Source organism: Lissotriton helveticus, chromosome 1_1, assembly GCF_964261635.1.
Source record: "Lissotriton helveticus chromosome 1_1, aLisHel1.1, whole genome shotgun sequence".
NCBI lineage: Eukaryota > Metazoa > Chordata > Amphibia > Caudata > Salamandridae > Lissotriton > Lissotriton helveticus.
The window spans coordinates 1444548437-1444572794 of NC_136057.1; the positions used below are offsets into that span (position 1 = coordinate 1444548437).

Genomic DNA, 24358 nt, shown 5'->3' on the forward strand with positions numbered 1-24358 from the left:
ACCTTTACTCGGCGTTTGAATTTAACATATGGCTGCAGATGCTTTAATTGTCTCTTTGTCCGCTTCCTTCACCACCGTCTCACACTTGCCCGACATTTCTGATATCCTCATAATAGCAACTATATCATCCAAGGGTGCATCCCCATTAACCCACAACCTATCTTGTAACGTAGTATTATTATTGTGCATGACTAACTGATCACGTATCAAGTCATCATGTAAATCACTGAACTTGCAGTCAATTGCCAGCTTCTTCAAGTCATCAACCCATTCATCTACTTTCTCCTCATTTGTTTGTTTCCTCTGAAAGAATTTGTGTCTAATGACACCAATACAGACTTTTGGAGCGAAATATTTATCCATATCCTTAATGGTATTTCCAAATACATCCAGATCAGGATCTATATGTTTACTCATAAAAGAATGTGTTTTTAATCCCATAGGCCCCAAGAAATGCAATAAGATCCTCTTCTTTTGCTCTGTTTTCATCTTCTTAGCCTCATCGATTGCCTCAATATAATCAATAAAGTACTCCTTCCATTCAATCCATTTGATGTTAGGTTGTGCACCCGAAACCCAAAATGGTTCTGGAGAACTAATTGAAAAATTTTGTTGAGCCATGTCTCTACTTGTAATATAATCTCCTTCTTCCATAAACCATGAAACTTATACAAAAATATAATGTGTTCCTTTGTGAATAGAAAAAAAACAACAATCCAGAACACAACAAAATTATAGCTTTCACCCGACTACCTCACCTGTTGTAGATAAATCACCAAAATGCCAATAATGTATTATAAAGCTCCTCTTCCGCTGGTCATTCAAAATAATTGTTCATCATACCTCTAATAATTTCCTCCATCGAATGTCCTCACTTCCGTAAATGCTCCTTCCTCTCCGATAACGAGTCTCAATAAAATAATTTTTTTAAAATATGGCCGCTGCGTCAGGTCACGTTGCATGACCCCGCATATGGCCGTCCTTATGTCAATGCGCTTAGATCGTAACTCCACCACCAGACGCAACAGGAGAACACATCAGCGTCACCGGCAGCGGAACGAGGAAATGACTCCAGCAGCGCACACCGCCTCTACCGAATCCCTGCCGCTGCTTGAAAGATGCGGTAAGGCAGTGGTTTCAACGGTCACAATGCGCAGGCCGTATGGAGGTGAGTCTTCCCTCCGTGAAAATGTCAGAAAAGAGGTTCCCACGAAGTGTCATTGTTTTCTGCACGACAGACTAGTTGTTCCTTTTCCAGCGAAGAGGCAGCCCACAAAAAAAAAAACCTTTCGTCTTAAAAATGGTCTTCACACAGGAGAAAAAAAAACCAACCTTGCTCCTTAATAAGGTTCAGCATCCCATTCTCGTCACACGTTGAAGTGATGGAATCCAGTTTGATATAAATACCTTTATTCAATATATTAAGGTATAAAGTAGTACAACAGGTGAGTGCCAGGAAAGCAGCATACCGTTCATAGGCTCCAAAGCAACTGACTACAGAACTAGAACAGTGTACACATATCATTCCATAGTTCTGACCTCATGTGCATTTAAAGAAACACTACAATAATAAATACAACAACATAACAACAATTGTTATTGATTTTTTTTAAATACAAAATTATGTAATTACATGGTACAGCCGATGTACGGGACAATAATGAGGAAACAGATTTCACACACTGATGCGAAAAAAGAAAACAGTCTCTGAGTGGCACACATCTTAGAACAGCGGTGTAGTAATTTCTACAAGTATGTTAGGATATATTAGATCTGCAGTGTAAAGGAGAAATGGCTGTAAAGAAATACAAAATAATTGTAATAACAAACATAAAAGGTAACTAACTGTGACAGACCTGATCTATATATGTCAGGAGTGTGTATGGAGGCAGGTCTAGGGCAGGCATGCACAGTCCACGCTGTGCAGTAATTGTCGTCAAGGTTCACTGAGTGGAGAGGCGTGGCCTGATGGCGATGTAAACAGTAGCGGACCTCGAAGTTCCGTCCTAGTGTTCCCCTATCCGACAGAATCCTGAACCCCAGCCCCCCTTTTAGGCGGGGGCAACAAGAGCTGAAGTGCCCCGGAACAAGCAGATTCAGGATAGAGAGGCAAATAGCGAGGGAACGAAGCCATCGGCAAGAGGACCCTGGGAAACAGCAAGCAAAATGGCAGCCGCAGCGCGAAACAGGTGCTGAAGCCATGGACGGAAGCTCAGGTGGGATCGGACCTAAGGAGCAACGGAGGCGCGGGCTGCCCAAATTGAACACCTGCTGATCGGACAGACAAGCGGCGACATCAATAGAGTGTGTGAGTGCTTACCGCAACAGCATTAAGGCAGCCACACAGAGGAGCGGAGTCAGGAACGAGAAGGAAGAAGCAGCAGGTTGCGAGTGACGCGCTGTGCGGCCGTACCCAGCACAACCGAACGGGATGGACCAGTGGAAGGCAGAGGAGTGAAGGAACCAGGGGAAGGAGCACATGCCTGGCTGGAGCCCAGAGTCGGGCTTGGGAAACTTGAGGCCTGGACACCAGGCCTAGGCAGTACGGAAGAGCGTTAAACAGCGGAAAGACACAAAGGATCGGCCTGCAGGCAAAGAGAGGCAACTTGGCGGGGCAGGCCCAGGAGCAGAGAGGAGGCCCGCATTGAGAGCGAGGACTAATCTGGGAGAGGGCCCACCAAAGAAGGCTCTGAGATCCATAATGGCAGCTACATAGCAATATAACAGACCGAGAAAGTGAGTCCTCGATTAGCCAGCACGGTGACCTGGGGACCTGCATCCATCAGAGCAGCTGTGGGCAAGAGACAGGGCAAGGCGAGAACTGCTGAGAGCAAGGGAGACATATTGAATGTACTACTGAGTGAGGCAACTGAACCCCAGGCACCAGAGGGAAGTGTGACCCAAAAGGATAGAGCTGGTACGAAGAACGGTGGCTCATTTAGGTCCTTGGAAAAAGTTATTTAAGTGTCAAGTACTGGTGCCAGGCGACTGTGTTTGCCCTGAAGAAATTGCCCCAAAATTGTTGTGGCAATGAAACATGTCGGCGCAGTATAAAGCGGTGTGCATGATAGGCAACCGATTTTTAATTTGAATAAGTGCACAAGTGAATAATAAAGTTGGTATCGAGTAAAGTGCAACTTATTTCAATTTTAGCTTCACATGGTCGCATCGTGGGATGTGATCTATTCACTTCACTTCACAGCACCTATTGATTTTGATTTGGACACTATATTTATTATTTCTCAAGACAAGATGACTATCCATGATGGTAAAAGTGGGCACAGCTGGTGAGTACCAACCAGCGAGCTCGATTGGTGGTGCGCACGAGCTCGATTGGTGGTGCGCACGTGAGGGGTCATCTTGCCTTTTCACAAATTTTCTGTTCTGTTTTGATTGTGATGCTCAGAACTTTATGCACCCTTTGCATTAATCCTCCTGTACGTTGGTCAGGGGTAACAAAACATGGTGACTGCCATTTGTCAAAACGGTTTTTACTTTAAATTGAAGACAAAAAAGCGGGTGGTTACTACCTCGTTATGGAAAAGAGGGGCGTTTATGGGAATTAAATGTTGTGAATCCCTACTCCCGCTTTATATCGTTTGGCCTTAAGAGAGGTGCCTTACAGACCAGGTCTTTATGTATTTCTATTGACTTTTGAGTGGAGGGCGACCTGGTCGGTTCTCTTCCCTCTAAAGCTCCTTGTTGTGTGCATACCAGAGGGAAGTAGGCCTGCCTGGGCCAAGAAGAACACAGTCTACGGAGCAGGAAGATAGTTGACCGGGAAAACGATCCCTGTCCCTGAATTGAGACCCTAGGCCATTTGGGAGACGCGTGAAACCTGGGGCATAAGTCCATGAACCGCAGAGAGGGGTGGTTTGACCAGATCAGCTCAGGAGCCTGGAGCCCAACGCTGTGAGGAGGGCCGTGTGAAGATTTTTTTATAGGAATTAGCAAGGGACTGCTACTTGAAGACCAACTACCAGAAAGGTGAGATTATGGACAAGCATAGGGAAAGTACCAAAGAAAAAAGGACACAGTATCCTTGCTACGGGCGGCGGGAACACCCAGACAGACGAAGAAGATGACAACCCAGTAACAGGGAGGGATGCCTCTGTTATATGCCCCATGCTGACGGACATCATGGAGGCTATCACAGCATCCCGTGAAGCACTTGAAACAAAAATGTATTCCATTGGCACTGACCTCAGTCTTCTAAAAGACAATCACTGCCGCCTAGCGGAGAGAATAACCAGCACTGAGAGGACGCGTGCGAACCTTCCAACGGAGGTAACGGATCTGTGGAAATCCCTCGCAGCCGTTGAAGCGAAAGTACGGATGCTAGAGGTGCGGGCAGAGGACAGTGAAGGAAGATCATGCAGAAATAACTTGCACATAGTTGGAGTACCGGAAAAGGAGGAAGGTAACGGCATGGTGCAATTTTTGGAGGACTGGATCAAAAGGGAAGTGGCTCCAGAAGGGTTATCGCCATTCTATGCCCTAGAGAGGGCGCATAGAGTCCCATCCAGAGTGCCCAAGCCAGGGGCCCTACTAAGGCCAATAGTGGCCTGCCTGCTCCATTTGAAAGATAGAGACCACATTCTTAAGCAGGCCCGCCAGAAAAACTACTTACAGATTGGAAATAGCAAAGTTTCCCGATTTTACCAGAGAGGTTCAGAGGCAAAGAACCATATTTCTGGCAGTGAAGAGGAAGCTGCGGCAACTGCAGCTCCCAATGTTATTCCCGGCGCAGCTGCGGTTGGTTGGCCCAAAGGGAGTACAGTTCTTTCAGACGCCCCAGGAAGCCTTGGAATGGTTGGGGCTCTGGATCGAGGGGAAGCTCACCGGGATCAGCTGCGGTGAGGAGAGAAGCAGAATACGGCACAGCAAGAGCACCAACCTACATAGAAGCCCAGGCAGAATGATGCAAGGCCCTCAGAAGGTGGCGGAGCTAGGCCAGTCGGGGTCCAGCCCTAGATCAACTCGGAGCGACAGAGAAGTTCATCGGATGGAGGGATCTCCAACATCTACTGCAGCTGAGGAGTCAGAGACGGAGCTACCAGAAGTAACACCCAACACAGCTGATGAACTTGGCTAACCGGAAAATTCCAAGTCAGAAGAACTGCAGACTCAGATGGACTATATCCTTTTTGAGATGCCCCTGAAATGAGAGGGGAGGGGGGCTTCAGAAGGAGTTGATAGACAGGGGGGGGTGGAGAAAGAGGGAGGCTGGGGCAAAGACTACCTGCGGAACCATGGGGGATACTGGGTGGAGGGGGTCTTGGCGATAGGCACCACAACTGCATAGCCAGAAGAACAGTTTAAGTGTTTGGATGGGAGGGGGGGACTAATTCTACCTGTCCTGGGGAAGGAGAGTTGGGAAGTTTGTTTGTTTTGGGGGTTTTCTATAGAGGCCAGGCGTGTCTGAGGTCAGAAATTAGATAGGGAGAACTCTGCGACGCCATATTATGCACTCCAGATGTTCATGAGTGTGTGCAGACTAGGGAATATCTGACAAGAACGGTCTCAGACCACAATCCACTGCTGATTGGGCTCGGCTGGTCCAGGGGTTGGTCATGCATCCCCACGTGGTGCCTCAGACCAGAAGAATAAGAAGATCAGGGATATCAAGCAACGATCCAAACAGCCATAGAGCAATACTTTGATGAAAATGTGGGAACTGCTTCGAGCCCTATTGCAGAGTGTGAGGCCTTCAAAGCAGTATTTAGGGGCAGGTGCATCTCCGAAATGGTGGGAATGAGGAGGACTCTCCTGAGGGGCACTTTAATAGCAGAGAAGCGTCTACGAAATATTGAGAGAGAAAGACCAGAGAATGTAGATAAGCAAGAGGAATTACTGGCAGCCAAAGAAATGGTAACGGAGCAGGTGGAGAGGCTGCGCTACTTTGCTTACAAGAATTATAAGACACGAGCGCATGCAGAACGAGATACAAGCGCATGGGATCTGAGTTTGTGCCATGGACGGCCCTGTTATACACAGATTCTAAGGGCCGAGTAAGGACAGGTAGGCTCATATCGGATAGCTAAGGGTGTAGAAATAAAAAATAATTTCTGTTAGCATAAGCTGAAGCCATCTTGTCTGTGGCATCCATTTTGTTAGCTATGTAATTCTTCTGTCTTCACTGCTGCTTGCCCTTCTATTCTGCTTGAGTCATTAACTTTAGTTAACTCCTTCTGTACTGAGCCAAAGCAATGTATGTGCTGTGAAAAGGCCTGTAGCTGCTGAAATGCACCTGGTCAAAGACGTAACTGTCAGATATTTTGTGCTGCTGTGAACAGTTCTGTTCCCCCTCCCATTTTGCTGACTAAGTGATTACTCATCTGCCCATGTCTGGCTGTAACTATTTCTGTGTAGGTCTATACCTTCTATTTGTATCTACATGCTTACTCTGCAACAAGGTCTGTATATAAGCACAATGGCCTGTGTATTCAATGTACTACCTCCTGGAACACTTGAGGGTGTTGTAAGGACGTGGTCCCACTCATTAGTGGTTAATAAACTTGTTCTTTGAATTCCAGCTTCAGTGCCAATCTCTATTTTATTGGTCTATGGACAAGATAAGGGTGAACCCTGCACCGGTGTGTTCATTAAAAGGCACATTTCTACATGGGGTGGAGAGGGGAACGCTGCAGGGATGTCTTCTGTTGCTCCTTCTGTTCGATCTGGCTATGGAGCCCCTGGCTGCTAAAGCCAGGTCAGGAAACTTATATCAGGGGCTAGCACCCATCATATAGCATTATATGCAGATGACTTACTGCTTTTCCTTATGAATATGGAAGAAGATCTTGACGGTGCCAGGTAATTGCTGCTGGCACTAGAGAGAATAGCATCCCTCAAAGTGAATTGGAGGAAGTCATGTCTATTTCCTACCAGGCAGGGGCGAGACAAGCCGCAGGCGGTTGCTGGGGTAGAATGGAAAGGTAGATGCCTCCCGTACCTGGGCTCTAAATCTATCATGATCGAGTGGAGGGTAATGTGGGAAAAGCTATCAGAGCGACAAAGGCCAGCTTTGATTTTTGGGGAACCCTTCCCTTATCGCTGACTGGTAGGATATAGCTCCTAAAAATGGTGACACTTCCTAGACTCCTATATTTCTTCGGGGTACTGCCGGTATGGATCCCAATGGAGAGGTTTGACATCTACGGACAATGGTGACGGGGTTTCTGTGGGGAGCTGGGAGGCGCAGGGTAGCCCTGAAGACATTAATGGGACCAAAAGCAGAGGGAGGCTAGCAGCACTAGATTTTGAGTACTATTTTCTAGCCACCCAGTTGCAGTGTCTCACGAAATGGATTGCGAGTCAGATAAGGGGGACTGCACAACAAGGGTCTGGAAGCCTGAGTCTGGACCTCCTCTCAAGAGTAGTATTATGGTTGCCTGTTAGGGAAAAGGAAATGACTAAAGAACTAAGAGTAGCCCGCAAATGCTGGATTAGAAGTTCACAGAGGTCCAAAACTATGCGCTCGTATGCTCAATATATTCCTTTAGCGAAATGCAGGGCACTACCACATAGAGCAGGTTGGCAAGGACTAGAGACTTGGATGACAGCAGGGGTACCCACGATGGGAATGCTTTACGAGGAAGGAGCCCTGCTGCCTTTTGATACATTTAGGAAGAGATACGAGATACTGAGGGGGGACTTTCTATTGCATACTATCTTAACAGCTGCAATACGCAAACAACGAGGGAGTGGGCTATCTGCACCACTATCTGAGGGGTGTCAGTATGTGGTGTCGGCAGCGGGGACATTTAAGGCGGTCACTTTCTTATACAACAGACTCAGTTGCACGACACTCCCTGCCCTCAATGAGCTACCGCAACGATGGGAAGAAGATCTGTGGGAACCAGTAGATGAGAAAGCATGGGGGGAATTGGCAGAACGCATCAGTAAGGTCATTAGAAATAATAGATTCCAACTAGTGAACTTTTATGTATTTCACAGGGCATACCTCACCCCAGGACGTATCAATAGGCATTTTTACGCAAGAACAGCAGTTTGCCCCCTGAGGCAAGATGGCGACCCCAATGGTCGCGTGAGCTAGCTGCTCCTGCCGGACCTCGTGAACTTCGGCGTCTGACCGCTGAAAACTGGGAGGCTGAAAGCTGGAAAGCCGACGGAATAAGCAAATCGCTACCGCCACCGCTACTGACCGAGGATCGTAGGTAGAAGCTGCCTTTGAAAACTTACGTTTGTAAAACGGACGTGCCTTACCTTCGGGCTCAGCGTTGATCTCTGCTGGAGAAGGACTGAGGAGACCGTAGTGGTTGCGCTGCGCCTGATATGGTGGGTGGGTCTGTAAGACGGCACACCTGTTGCAGTCACAGAGCGGGTGTTGGAGCTACTGAGAGTTACTGAGAGCAGCCCGAATTGAGCCACGGCGTTTTTGTCGGAATCAGCAAATATTAGAGAAATGCCTCCTAAGGGGCGAAGGGGCCGGGGGCAGGCTGTCACCGGGGCTGAGATGCAGGGTGAGCGTCAGAATTCGGGAGCGGATTATGCTGCTGCAATGCCCACGCCCACACGAAATACCGCAAGTACTGCAAGTAAAGGCACCAGTCGAGCGGAGGCACCAGCTAAAGAACTTGAAAGAGTTGGAAAAGGTAATCCTAGACTGTATGAGAAGGAGGTGGAAAATGTATTACATGAGGCATCTAAGACTGTAAAAGCGACTAAAGGCATTCCTGAACTTTTTAATACTATGAAAAATAAGGAGCTCTCAAAAAGTATAAAGCATATTCGAAGCCAAGACCCGGGTAAAGATTCTGTGCCCTTAGGATCTGTTGAGGCTCTGACAGAGTGTGTCGAGACTGGGCAGGAGCTAGAAGGGGGCTCTGATAATTTGGTGTCAAATGAGGCACAGTTAAACGATGTAGATGGCGAGGATGGAGTATTGCTTGAAGAGAATGTGATAGAGCCAGGAGAGACAGGCTTGGCTCAAGAGGTGGTAGTTAATGGTGGCCCCCCTGCTGGTACTACCCCTGTTAAATACATTGAGAGCACAGATTCGGCGGATTTTTACTCTCTTTCACAGCACTCCATGTCATCTACTGAGGATCTTGCTCAACAGTATGCAGTGCAGATGAGCATGGTTGAAGGTAGCCTTCATAGCAGCTTTGACGCCGAAGAGGGTGGATCTGAGCAAGCAAATGGCCAGACTGTACGTCGACTACGGTTGACACATGATGGACATTATGATCGTGCAGGAGCTGCATTACTGTCTAGAGAGGAGCCAGATGAAGAGATATCACTGGAGCTTATTTACAAGACCATGATGCTACACAGAGAGGAGCATAGACAGGACAGTTTAAGAGTGCAGAACTCATGCAAAAAACTTCAAAATTCTGTCAGGCGTTTGGCTAAATCGCATTCGGAGTTCTTGGGCAGAGTTACTGAGGCTGAGTCGCGCATATCTACATTAGAGGATGAGGTAACGCAACAGAAGAGGGTGATAGCTGAACAGTTGGCCTATAATGATGAGATTAACTGGAAAGTCATTGACCTAGAGAATCGCGCTCGTAGAAACAACTTGCGGTTTTTACAAATTTCTGAAGGAAAGGAGGGGTCAGATCCTCGAGGCTTCATAATTGAGCTTCTTAAAAAATCATTTCCAGATTCAACTAGATGGGATTGGGACCGGGAAGTTGAAAGAGCGCACCGGTTTCCTTTCAAAATACGGTCAAATCACTTGGAACAGCGCGATCACAGACCAAGAGCTTTATTAGTGGCATTTAATAGCTTCTCAGCACGAGAGGAAATATTTAAGAATGCAAGACCAGATAAGAAAATCAGTGCACTTGGTTGTGATTATTTTGTCCGTCCGGATCTGTGTAAACAAACGGTGGACTTGAGATGGCAGCTGCGACAGCTTATACCTGTTTTCCAATCTAAGGGAGCTCAAGTCTATCTTATGTTTCCTGCAAAAATGAAAGTTGTTTATAAAGAGCGTACTCATTACTTTATAACATCATTAGCAGCTAAGACTTTTTTGGACTCAATGTAATGTAATTGGATTTAGTTACTGTATAAGCTTAATTAGCGAAATGAGTATATAATGAGTATACGTAACTTTAGAGGATTATCTAAGAGATTTGTAATGATGTCCACGGCTCAGGCCTCAATTCAGTAGGTCGACGCATATGATTATTACTTGTTTTTTTTCTTTAAATTAATACCAAGTTCGCGGGCGAAGGCAGGTAGAATGGGGCAAGCTCGCATCAAGAGGACCATAAGTCCTAAAGCCTCATTAAAGGGGTGGGTAGGGGGGAGGGGGACACATGGCTGGGGGGGATGTGTGGGTGGCACAGTGGGGAGGTGTAGGGAGGAAAAATGGGAAAAAATAGTTCTTGGGTACAGTGAACTGCATATTGAGAAGATCATTTATGATCCTGTGCTGGTATGGATCACTATGTATTTTGTTGTATATGATTGTTTTGAAATGATTTGGATATTGAATACAACTCGTAAGACAAGATTAAAGGGGTACCTCCCTAGATTTGTTAAAAAAGATAATGGCAACTAGGCGATTGAAAATTTGTTCTCTAAATGTATCAGGACTGAATAATGTGAAAAAAAGACAGAAAGTTGCTGCTGAACTGAGATATATAGCACCACATATAGTATGCTTACAGGAGACGCATTTACCTTGGTCTAAGAGAGTGGTCTTAAGAGAACTTGGATATACACTTGTGATTGCTACAGGTCAAACTAGTTTGATAAGGGGGGTCGCTATCATGTGTAAAGGCAATAATGTAGTAACAGGTAAAACGTTGGCTGATAAAAAGGGAAGATGGGAAATAGCGGAACTCAATGTAGAAGGCAAGAAGCTAACGCTTTGTAATATTTATGGTTCAAATTTAGACGACCCAGAGGCTTTAGTAGAAATAAATATGGAGTTAACTACTTGGTCCCAACCTATAATAATCTGTGGGGATATTAACATAAATTTGACTAATACTGCTATGAAGGATGGGTTGGCTAAGTATAAGGGCCGTAAACCAAAAGTATACAAGGCCTTGGTAAGCTTAGCGCAGGATCACGGGTTGGTGGATGTGTGGGGGCAATTGAGGCCACAAGACACTGGGTATACGTTTTATTCTTACCCGCACAAAAAACTAGTTAGACTTGACTATTTCTTTACCCCTGTCTCAATTGCCTCAGGTGCAACTATTTCTGTATATCCTAGAATCTCATCCGATCACTCGCCGTTACTGCTAGAAATTGATATGGCATTAAATAAACCTAGACAAATTAGCTTCACATTTGATAGGAAATTAATCTTCAATGAGGAGTTTAGAGAACACATAAGGAAGTGGACGAAATTATATTTCGAAGAGAATAAGGGATCCAGCTCACAGGCCATAATATGGGATACTTTTAAAGCTGGATTTCGGGGAGAATGTATCAGTTTTTCGTGTAGGATACAAAAAAAAGCTAGACAAGAGCTAGATAGGCTATATGAGCAATTGATGCATTCTGAAACACAGCTAATGCAGGAGATAATCAATAAGGGGGAAGGCTAATTATATTAGAGGATAAAGTTGCCAGGGATAGAGCAAAAATATCAGGTATCTGGGCAGAGGAAAATGCTAGGAAATTTATTTCTTCAAAAATGGATAAACATGAATATGGAGAGGCAATTGGGAGAAAATTGGCGATTCAACTACGTATTAAAGAGTCGGCCAGAAATATTGATCAAATGATAGATTCTGCAGGGGTGGTACAATCGGCACCACAAGAGATACTCAAGGTTTTCCAACAATTTTATGCTGAGTTATATGAAGGACCATCTGTTCCGGGACCAAACTGGAACACAATACTAGCAGTAGGCTTAAAAAAGGTGGACTCAACTGATTCACAGTGGCTAGAGGATACAATTACAGAGGAGGAGCTGGATAGGGCTGTTAAAAGTTTAGCTAAAGGTAAAGCTGCTGGCCCTGATAGACTACCCAGTGAAATATATATACAATTTTATCATGACATTAAAAAAGAACTGGTAAAAACAGTGCGAGAAGCCCAGATGGGAAATCCCCCAAGAACTTGGACAGAGGCTACTATTGCAGTCTTCTGCAAAAAAGGTAAACCACCAGAACGCGTTGGGTCATATCGGCCGATTTCGCTGTTAAATGCCGATAATAAAATATATTCCAAAATCTTAGCCAATCGGTTGTCTGATTGTATTACCCCTTTAGTATCACAGCATCAACATGGATTCATTCCCAGAAGGGGGACGGTAGAACATGTCAATAAAGTTATTTCTTTATTTGATACTGCCTCAGTAAATAAAAATGATCTAGCGCTGATTCTTTTGGACGCGGAAAAAGCGTTTGATCGCGTGCAGTGGGATTATCTGTGGGAATTAATGAAAAAAATGGGATTCGGGGTGAAATTTATTAGAGCAATACAATCTTTATATTTAACACCAGTGGCAAAGATATCAGTCATGGGCCAACTCTCTGACAATGTCATTATATCACGTGGTAAATGACAAGGTTGCCCTTGTTCCCCCCTTTTATATTAACCCTTTAATCGAGTTACTGAGCCAAAACATTTTGATTCCCCCTTACAAAGTTCAGGATTATTATTTTTCAGTTTTTGCCTATGCTGATGACATTGCAGTGGCCACAACTAATCCTGCAACAGCAATAAAGGAAAGCGAACGACTAGCACAGGTATTCGGTTTTATAACCGGTTATAAATTGAACGAGACAAAAACTCAAATTCTTTGTTCTGATACGATTATTTGGCAAGATAATAGGGTGGTAAAAGAAGTGATGTATTTGGGAATTGTAATCAGGGCAAATATGACCGAATTAGTGCAAGCCAATTGGAACACATTAATGGCAAAAATCACGTCATCTCTGGATAGGTGGGAAAGGCTGTATCTAACCATTATTGGACGATCAAATGTCATAAAAATGAATATACTGCCAAAGGTTTTGTATTTATTTAGATCTATACCTTTAGAGATAACTAAAGATAAAATACAGGAGCTGCAATATAAATGTGGGAAATTTATATGGAGCCCTGGGAGACCCAGAAGGGCAATTAAATACATGATGTGGCCAGCTCTAAGGGGAGGAACGGGGGTACCTGACTTTTTTCTTTATAACATTACATAACTTGCTTTCTATTGAAAATGAAAGTTTTGATAATAGGAGTAAATGAAAGTGATGATGCAAACATGCCAAATATTTTTGATATACAGTTAGGTACAAATGCAAAGCATATTTTAGTTAAAGAAATTGATGGGAGTTATTTTAAGCGAACAAGGTTTAAGGTAACCATGGGGCTTTCAAGGTCTGGAAATGGTTCATGAAAAATATGGATTTATCAAGAGTGTCATATTATACTCCGTTCAATGCGCATAGGATCCTACCAGGCATTTTCTCTGATGTAATGTCTAATAAGTGGCAGCAGAAAGGCATTAAGATTTTGGGACATATTGTTAATAAGAATGGGATGTGTAAATCTTTTGAAGAGATCAAGGATGAATATTCACTGCCCAGATGGTATTTTTTTTTAAATATCTACAAATTCGGGACTATTTAAATCGAAGGGGTGGGAATTTAATTCAACATCAAGTCATTGAAGAAATTAGTAGATCAGTTAAAATTGGAGTGATCTATCAATCCTTGGTCTCGGCTAAGAAAGATGATGTAGAAAAAGTGCAGGTGAAATGGAGAGAATCTCTAGGAGATCTAGAGATTGATGTTGAGGATCTTTTAATTTTGTCAAAAGAGGCGCTCATGTCGGCGAATTTGAAAGCTCAGTTTTTTAAATCGCTATATGATTTATATTATACGCCTAAGCGAATGGCAAAATGGGGAGCTGGAAATGAAGGTAAATGTTTTCGTTGTGGTGATGAGGATGCTGGGGCGATACATATTTTTTATAGCTGTGTTAAGTTGAAGGGATTTATTGAGCATTTGGAAAAATGTATCTCTTTGGTGATTAAATCAACGGTTGTTATCTCTCCAGCAATGATGTTGCTAGGTAAAATTCAAAAAGATAATAATACGGAAACACTTTTTCAATACCGTCATTTTATATTTTTTGCGATGACAGTCGCACGTCTATGCATCGCTAGGGAATGGTTACAGGAAAAATCACCGGACTTTTATCAATGGCGTGCTAAAATGCTGAGTTTATATAATTTGGAGTGGAGTTTATTTTCAATTAAAGGATCCAGGAAAAAGAGACTGGGTATTAAAATTTGGAGCGCCTTCCGAGATTATTATGAATCATGAGTTTATCTCACCTGAAAGTCAATATTTGGACATTGCTATTTGATGATGAATTTGATATACATTAACTTGTGATATTGTTTGCAGTTTGCTGTGCTAAGAACAATAAAATAAAAAAAAATAAAAAAATGAAAATAACAGCAGCTTGCCCCTGCTGTGGAGAGGAGGGGGCGGAGTTTATTCACATGTTCTGGAGCCGCCCAGCGATAGGAAGGTTCTGGATGGAGGTGATTGAAATCCTTTCGGAAGTGATGGAGAAAGTAGTGGCCACAGCACCGGGATATTGCCTCCTACACAGATTCCCCCACATCTCTAAGAATAAAATCACAAGTAAATTCCAGGTCCTGGGCCTGATAGTAGCTAAAAGGGATATTACTAGTCACTAGTCACATTACTACCCCACACAGATAGGTGGACGAGGGAGTTGGTACGTTGGGCAAGCTACGAGGGGGCGGTATGGTTAAATGAGGCCAGACGAAAGTGCGTGGGAAGCATTGGTATCAGAACTTAAGCAGCCAGAAACATCACCCGAAGTGCGGCAGGAGTCCTCACAGGAGGTCAAATCCTGATGGAGCCTGATATAACTACATGGAGATGGTAGAATAAAGACAGGGAAATCTGGAGTGCTATCCAGATATTAGGAGACCGGAGGGAGAACAGAGAATAGGAAATCCCGGTAGAGGCTTCATGAGAGACTACCGGAGAGGGGCTATAGAGACACGCCTGGCGGGGAGGGGAAGGTTGCCATTAGAAATAAAACAGGCAAAAGCAGTTTATTACATCCCAGCCACTACTCCGGGTGGCGGGGGCTGCGGCCAAAACGCCGTGGGGCGGCCACCCCCCTCCGGGCACCACTGACTGACTCATCGAAGCCATGGGCAGGAATCGCAACACCCAAACCTCTATCCCCCCCGACTCAGACGAAGATGGACCAATTCACCAGACCAGACCGAGACCCCGGAGCCGGACCCCTGCCTGCCCCTGGGGCCACCGAGGGAGATCTCTCCACCATCCTGCAGGCGATAAGCGCATCCCAGGCCTCGGTTGAAAGCAAGATCGGGAAAGTGAGGGTGGATGTGGCCCTAATTCGGCAGAACCTCCGGAATGCCACGGCACGGATCGCCGAAACCTAATCCCGTATTTTCACGGTGGAGGACGCCATCGGCACCCTCAAATCTCAGGTGGCCCGCCTTCAGACGCTGACCTCGGAGTTACACTGCAGGGCTGAAGATGCCGAAAATGGGGCACGAAGAAACAACCTGCACCTCCTGGGTTTTGCGGAGGGGGTGGAGAAGGGCCGCACCGACATCTTCATTGAGGCCTGGGTCCGCTCCTGGATTCCCAAAGAGAAACTCTCCTCCTGGTTCGCGGTGGAGTGGGCTCCCCGCTCTCTTGCTCCTAAACCACCTCCCGGAGCCCCGTCCCTTCCCATCAACCTTCGAATCTTAAACTTCCGGGACAGGGACGCAATTCTGGGGGCGGCCAGAGAGCAGGGTCCGCTGCTCTTCCAGAACTCCAGAATCATAGTATTCCCGGACTACACCAGAGAGGTGCAGACTCGACGCCGGTCCTACGATGAGGTTAAGCAAAAGCTCAGGGCTATGGGGCTTCGCTACGGTCTCCTTTTCCCAGCACGTCTTAAGGTGATCTTCCGAGATAAGACATTCTTATTCGACACCCCCCAGGCGGCATGGACCTGGCTCACGGAGTTGCGCCACCTCCTGCCTGGTGCGGCCCCCTCCCCTGTCCGGATACCGTCTGCACAGCCGAGCCACGAGGCGCCCAAGGCCCAGAGGCGCCGGACTAGATCTCGAAGACGGGGCGGTCGCTAGAGAGGAGGTTCCCATTCACCGGGGGCGTAGTCCCGACATCCCCTGACTCAGCCCATGAACCAGGAAGCCTCTTCCCCCGCCTTGGCCTCTTCCTTGATCGATCTGGGGAGTATCCCCGGGCCGGATGCGACCCTGCGAAAGGCCATGTCGGACTCGTGCCTGTCTGGTAGCCCCGTGATCCGTGGCTCTGGTGGTGAAGAAGGGGTGTAATCGGAGCAACAGAATGCGTGCCTGGCCTCCACTTGTCGAGTCTCTTCACAATGGGTCCGCTCTAGACGCTCAGAGCGCGGTCCTGCCCGGCTCCACTGGGTGGCCCGATCAGAGGTTCGCCTTCCCGAGGAGATGTCGGGATTGCTTCCTCTTGTTACTCTTCGCTTATCACTCGTGGCCCTTTTAGTTGCTGACACTCATCTGTCTATATTGCAGTGCCGGGATCGATTTATCCTGTTAACCTTATTCTTATCACATCATTCCTTTTCCAGCTCTTGGTATTCATCCTCCAACATGGAGGGGTGTCCTCTTTAGCCATGCTCTTGCTCTGCTAACCGTTTTAGAATAGCAAATTACCTCTTGTGGGGTAGTTAGAGGTTGGGGCTTTGGGGCGACAGATGCTTCCACTTCCGAAGTGTAGGTTGGGGGGAGTTGGGGGGCGAGGGGAGACCGTTGTCCCCCAACAGTTTGTTATTTTTATCTGCCTACGAGCCGCTGTTTGTTGTTGTTGTTTTGCCGCCTGAGGGCGGCTGGTTGCAGTTCTCCTGACTAATCTTCTCTTACAGGCGTGTCCACAACTGACACGCAGCTCATTGCCTCCACCAGTTTGTTATTTTCGGCTGCCTACTGGCCGCCATCAGGATTGGCTACAGGCGGTCGTTCCCTCCTCCTCTCCTTGGGTCTTCGCCATTGCCGATCAAATCACCAGCTCCAAGACCCCCTCTCTATATCTACATTTGGATGGCTGCCCCCCTTCGGCTGGGTGTGGTCCCCTGGGGTTCTCCGTCCCTCCACGTCCCATCCCTTCCGATGACATACACTCTCACTAGGCCCATCCATATCCTTTCCTGGAATGTCAATGGCCTCCTGGATCGCATCAAACGCACGGCCATCCTCCGTGCTGCCCACCGCTACACATCGGACATCCTCTTTCTCCAAGAGTCACACCTCTTAGGTACATACTGTAACTTTCTAGCCCGTTATGGCTTTGACAGGGTCTGGCACTCCGGCTTCACACTGGGCTCCCGGGGGGTGGCTATCTTACTCAGGAAGGGTCTTCCCTTTACCCTGGCTGCTGCCGAGACAGACGTACAGGGCCGCTATGTGGTGGTATCGGGTACTTTGGATGGAGGCCCCCTAAACTTCCTGAGCCTTTACATTCCCCCTGCCCTCCTATCTCCAACACCCCGACATCTTACACAGGTGCTTTCCTCCCTCCCGCAGGGTCTTACGGTGGTTGGGGAGACTTTAATGCCGTCCTGCAGCTCCTGCGTGATACGACGGGGACCCCATCCGAGGCCCGTGTCATCTCTGCTAAATCCCTGTCGAGCTGGACCTCGGCCCCGGGTCTCTGTGACGTGTCTGGAACCCCCGCGTGAATCAGTACACCCGTACGTCGGTGTCCCACCATACCCACTCCTGCATTGACCTTTTCCTGTTGCCAGCCACCAACTGCCAGCTGGTCTCTGGCGCTGCGATCCTGCCCAGAGGGCGGTCTGACCACTCTCCTGTCTCCCTCCGGCTCGGGTCCTCTTCGACGGGTCCACGTGCGGTCTGGCGGCTGAACGCCTGGTTCCTACAAGACTCGGAGCTGGTAGAATCCCTTGGCCAGGAACTCAGTCACTATTTCTCCACCAATGAGGGCTCAGTGGGAGGCTGTGGGAGGTAGGCAAGGCTGTGGTCCGAGGAGTGGCCAGGGGTTTGGTACACGCGAAACGATCGGAGCAGATGGCCCAGCTCGCACTGCTGGAATCCCGTGCGACGCGGTTGAAAGCTGCACACTGTTCTGGCGGGCGGGAGGATTCTTCCCGGCCACTAGCGGCGGTTCGTGAGGAGATCGCCCGTATCTCGCTGGAGTCAGCCAAAATGCTCTGGCGCTCGTCGTGGCTCTGGTTTATGGGTGGGGGATAAGAACGGTAAACTCCTTCACAATCTGGTGCCCTATCCTAAAATCAACCGTATTATTCCGGAGGTCCACTCAAATTATGGAACCCTTCACGTGGCTTCCGCGGCCATAGCACAGACTTTTGCTGACTTCTATGCGCGCCTCTATGCTGCTCGACCATCGGGTGCGCCTCTAGCCGTTCTGATGGACGGAACTGGTACCCGACTGCCTTCTATCCCCCAAGACACTGCAGACGCTCTGGACCGCCCCTTCACCCTGGAGGAGGTTCAGGATGCCATCTCCTTCCTGCACCCCGGTAAGACGCCTGGTCCAGACGGGTACCCGCAAGAGTACTACGCGGCCTTTCGAGATATCTTGGCCACTCGCCTGCTGGATCTTTCGCCATGTGGTGGAGTCTGGCACCTTCCCCCCTGAGTCGGACTTGGCCACGATAGTGGTTATCCCGAAGACGCAGCCGCCGTCTCTGAGCTGTGCAGACTACCGCCCGATCTCGCTGATCAACACAGAGATTAAGCTCTTCGCCACTGTCTTGGCCCAGAGACTCCAGCCCCTCCTGCAGGAGCTGGTTCACCCCGATCAATGCGGGTTTATGCCGGCTAGGGGCACCCGCCACTACATTCGTCGCCTCCACCATGGGACTCGAGCCAAGTGGACAAGATAGCCCTATATGCGGACGACGTGCTGCTATACCTAGCGGATCCTGCAAGTTCTGGCCCAAGGTGCTTGAAGGTCCTCTCGGCTTTTGAGGAGGTCTCCGGACATTGTCTCAATGCACTCAAGGCCACTCTGGTCCCACTGCATCCCTCCAGGGAGTGCTATGACTGGCAGTCGACTATTCCCTTTAGGAGGCACTCAGTCAAGTACCTTGGCGTATGGATTGCTCTTCTACTGGAGCTTGAATGGGCCCTGAATGTCACGCCCCTGGTTGTCAGGATGAAGGCAGACCTTCCCCTGAACCGCATGGGCAGGAGTGCGCTGTTCAAAATTATAGTCCTCCCCCGCTTCCTCTATATACTGCAGAATATCACGATCCACCTTTCGAGCAGTTGGTTCCGCGAACTTGACGGGGTCCTCACCCGGTTTCTCTGGGGAGGTGGGAGATCGCGTGTATCCCTGGCACACCCCCGCATCCCCCCCTTTGACGGAGGTATGGGGGTGACCAATCTTCACCTCTACTACCTAGCCACAAAACTTATCGTCATCCATGATTGGTACGCGGGCGGCTGGTCCGACCCTGCCTATCGGGTGGAACTCAATGCGTTGGACTTTCCACAGGTCCAGGCGCTTATGTATGGCAGACCAGTGCCACAGGCGTATGCCCCGGTCACTAGGACGGTGTTTCTGGCCTGGCGTTCAGCCCTGAGGCATGTGGGGTGGGACCGGAAACTCACTCGACAGACGCCACTCTGGCAGGGGTCTTGGATGCGGGAGGTCTCGTCCCTGCGGGGGTTCCAGAGGTGGGACCTCATTGGAGTTTCGGTGCTCGGTGAGGTCTGGGTTGGGGACCACATCCGCTCCTTCGCAGACCTACAGCAATGTCATGCTCTTCCTCACTCCCAACTCTATCGGTACTTACAACTAAGACACGCCCTCTACACGCATGTCTCGCCCCGTTTCCCTTCCAGAGTTCAGTCCATTGGAGGCCCAGGTGATGATGGGGAATCTGGGCAGAGGGGGAGTGTCCCGCATTTATCGGTCCCTAGTAAATAATGGTTCCGCTTCCCTAGACCGGCTCAGGGCCCGCTGGAAGGAATGGCTGGGCCCCCTATAAGAGGCAGACTGGAGGGATGCCCTTTTGGCGCCCAAAACCCTGGCCACGTCTTCCAAGCTGCGCCTGGTTCAATTATATTACCTCCACGCGTAATACCTCACCTCGGCACGGCTATTCCGGGCCCGGTTAAGACCCACTTCGGAGTGCCCGAGATGTGCCTCGGCCTCTGCCGATTTCTATCACATGGTATGGCATTGTCCGGTGCTGGTGCCGTTCTGGAGGGGGGGTAGAGCTGGAGCTCACGCAGGCCCTGGAGTGGGAGGTTCCACACGACCCACTGCGTATGTTGTTGGGGGTCTTTGACGGCCTAGATGGTTCTAGGATGGACAAGCGCCTCTTGGGGACAGCTGTGGCGGTGGCCAAGAGGGACATAGCAGCGCACTGGTCACAAGCTAAGGCACCCACTGTGCGGAGATGGAGGAAGGGAGTGGACTGGTGTGGGATCCAGGAGGAGGCCCTATTCGAGGACTGAGGATGCCCGGACTTATTTAACAAAGTGGGGGGTAAATGGTTTAATATGATGCCACCATGTTAATCTGTCTTCCTTTTGCTCTATGTCATGATGTAACCACCATGCAAACTGCTGTGTTGGACTTTGATGGACCGACCCTACCTGTAACATCCATCATCCCTGACCCGTTCCCTTTGATGCCTATTGAACTGCAACCTATGAATTCTCTCTGTTTTTGCAAAATCAATAAAGTTGATTATAAAAAAAAAACCAAGGTAGGACAAACAAATAAGACGTTTCAAATCCTGGATACCATTTTGGCATAGATTGCAAACATTTGGGGTACCATACCATTGAGAGGTTAGAACATTTAACAGAATCTTAGTGAAGTGCAAAGACGCCTAACCCCAAGCGTCAAATTCCATGCTAAATATGGTGGTGGGCTTATGATGTTTTAGTGAAATCCGCTAACATTAAAACTCTTTTTTTTATACAACAAAAATCGGTACCCATGTGATGATTTAAATTTACCGAAGGTTCTTTTAGACATGCCTTTAGTTGAGTTGGAAATAAAGAAAATAACTGTGGGCGTGGGAGGGGTGGTGGAGAGGGGCGCGGTAACAGTAGGAAGCTGAAGACCAGAATGTTTTCTCAAACTGGGTTTTATTATCAGGGTACGCCGGGTTCTGAATGTAAGTCTCTCTCTGGCAAACTCCAGCTTGTCCGTTTTGGCGGAGTCTCTAGGTCGCGGTGGCTCCTGGCCGATGTCTTCTCGTTGCGGATACGCCGTCTTCGGACCCCAAGGAAAAAGGAGACCAACAGAGGGAAGCCGTTAGTTTATAGCCTGATACCAGCTTGCCCGCATTAGGACCGAGTGGTTGTGAGGGAGCACCCGTGGTATCTATAAAGCGGACATGTCCGTGCTCAGGGAAGGAGGAGTGGTGTGAGGAACGCGGGAAGGGTAAGGATGGGTGGAGGGGGAGGAAAGTACACGGGAAAGGCACACACAGGGGTATCTACAGTATCTACAAAGGGGCGCTCTTTCTCCCCACCCGGGTTGCCCAACGCCGCCGTACCTGGGAAAGCCACACTCCTCCCTCGGGAGCGTGGCACGGCGGATCACGGGGTCGTTGGCCTCCTGGCTCTCCTCCGCTCTCGATTCTCTTGTCCTCTCCGTTCGTCTCTCGTTTTCTCCTCGATCCTTCTTCTCCGGTTCCTTCTCCGCACTCCGGGGTGATGTCACACGCCGTATACAGGACTTCCTGTCCTTTCACCGAATCGGAGCCTCCGACGTCAGCCGGGGGCGGGGTCTCGTCGCGGTCATCATACGCTCAGTTAAAGGCGCCGGGGTCGATTTCACCGTCCAGTTCTGAACGGCTGTCCCAATCTGCCCTCGAAGGGTCAGTCTGCGGGGAAGGAGGGGAGTTAGGGACATGGGTCCACCAGTCCTCAAGGCCTCCCGCCCCGACCCTGTTACAATAACACATTTTGGTCTAGCTCCAATTGTTCAAGAGCCTACTTAAAAAATGTTTTAAACAAGAATGTTTTCTCTTCAGGTCAAAGACCACCTTACATATAAAGTGCCTTAGTGAAGAAACGTCACCTCACATCAGGCAATAGGCCCATCGTTTCACTCCTGCCAAGCCATGCACAAAGCAGCATTTAATTCCATATTCTAGCCTTAGAGCAGCAACAGTCGAGAAAGTATTACATGAGGATAGTCGTCTAAGAATCTTTCCTTCGGTGTAATCTAAAAATTCCCATTTTGCCACATCTATTATCTCCAAGGCATACAGTAAGGTGGGAGGGATCTTGGGCTGGTATACAGCAAGAACATGGGGAAAATGTTTCCTACCTACAGCACTGAAAAATTCACCTTGCCCCTTGGTCTGTGACTGTGCTTTACCCACATTGTTAGAGATGGGATCTGAATCAGTGAGAGAGCTAGACATAATTTTTCCTAGGAATCAATATGCTCTAACCCTCTCCAGTTTTTGAGAGCCCAGATACCATGAAAAGTTAATATTTTAGCAGGCTTTATCCCCTGAAAACATAAAATTTGACTTTTGATGAATTAACCTTCAAGGAATGTAGGTCTGTATATTGTTGGAGTGCCGCCAAGCGACCATTTAGGCCTTTCGGGGTAAGATAAAATTACAATATCATCTACATAGAGAAGACAAGTTAGAGATCGACCTCCAATGTTTGGTGGAAAACCCGGACCTTTCGATATGAAGCTGGGAAGATCATGTATGTATAGCGAAATTAACAAAGAAGCAAGTAACAATCCCTGCTTCAGACCATTTTTAGTCCGGAAATTCATGGAAAGACCCCGATCTCCACCCAGCAGAACTTTACACCAGGTTGAATAGTGCAGGGCTATGATTAAATGTAGCAGGGTTGCTGGAATGCAGAGATTAAGTAACTTCTCCCACAGTGTTGGACAATCAACCTTTTCAGGGGCTGAGGAGAAGTCAATAAACGTGGCATACACTGAGTAATTTCTGATGGTTGTACATTTTTCATTTATAAGATGCAAAGCAGCGATTTATCTAGCATACCATGGTGTTTCCTAAGTCCTGTTTGTTCTAATGAGATGACCATACTGCTCTCTAACCAGGACTTAAGGTGATCTAATAGGCCCTTGGTAAAGACCTTAGCAACTTCATCTAACAAGGCAATTTGATGAAAATTACCTGGTGAATTTCCATTCCCTTTTTAGGTCTCGCACCTGGCGACGCAGCGCGAAGCGCTGTGGCCAGCGAGACCTATAGTCCTCGACTATGCTTTCAAGGGCTTGCCAGGGAGACAGGAGATGGGCACGCGCAGACTGCAGGCCGGATCGGTAATGAGGACGCGCGCGTTCACCACGTACAGTTACGTGCTGTGCCCATCTCCTGTCTCCCTGGAAAACCTCCTGCAGTTATTTTCACTTTCCCTCCCCCCTCCGCCATCAGCTCCATGGCCCGTCAACGTGCCCCGAAGTGCTCCCTTCCGCTATCACAGCATACCAGCACAATGGCAGAAGGGCTCACCCACCCCACCGCCCCCCAGCACCCAGATCTGTCCCATCCGCAGGGGTCGCAGCTCTCCTTACCTGTGTAGGTCTCGCCTTCCCGCACCGCAGCCACAAGTCCAAGTAAAGTCCAGAGAATCACAGTTAGTGCCCGCGCCATGGCTGCTGGCTGCAGCGGGAGGCGCTCCGGCACCCCGTCGTTCCACCCACGCGTCCTCCTAAGGCTCCGGCTCCCTCTCGGTGGCCCACGTGCCCCCCGCACAACTCCTTGCTCTGCCAGCAACTCTTTGCCCGCGCGCCCGTCTCGCACTCCAGCAGCCTCCAAGCCCAGGCGGCTGCGTCGTTGACGTCAGCCACGCGCGAGCTCTTCTCCCACACCGGGCCACTAGAGGGCGCGTGCCAGTAACAACAGCTGAAGGCAGGGCGAGCTCCCGCTGGTCTTATCTGCTAAGTGTAAAAACATTTATAAACAACCTAATTTGAAATATTAAACCTTGTCTGAGGTAAGAATTGCCAAAGCTAATAGTCCTCTATCTTGTATAGTAAAGAGTGCTTCTTGATTGACTGGCTTGTGTGCCTAGACGGGTGAAGGGGTGAATGAGAGTGTGAGTCAACAATGCATCAGGAATCATTGTATGCCACCGCTGTTCTCACACTCAAAAACCTTTATGTCACGGATGGAGTAGAAATATTTACATGCCCCAACATGCTAGAATAGAAACCGAGCCCCAGTCCGATTCAAATTAGTTTGACAAAAAACACAGACACAGCAACAGGGGCGAGGCACACAAACGAGCAGCCGTGAATTGTTTTTAAAATGAATAATCTGCATAGATCTCTCAGTGACGCTGGAAGGTTGCGATACGGCATTCCTGAGACACACATGACTTTCCCTCATATTCTCTGAGTCA

At 48.2% G+C, this 24358-nt stretch overlaps 1 protein-coding gene across 2 annotated transcripts in view; it reads right to left on the bottom strand.

Moving 5' to 3' along the window:
* Positions 1–24358, bottom strand: part of GPR108 (G protein-coupled receptor 108) — a 124204-nt gene that overhangs the window by 79600 nt on the left and 20246 nt on the right. The window lies entirely within an intron of this gene.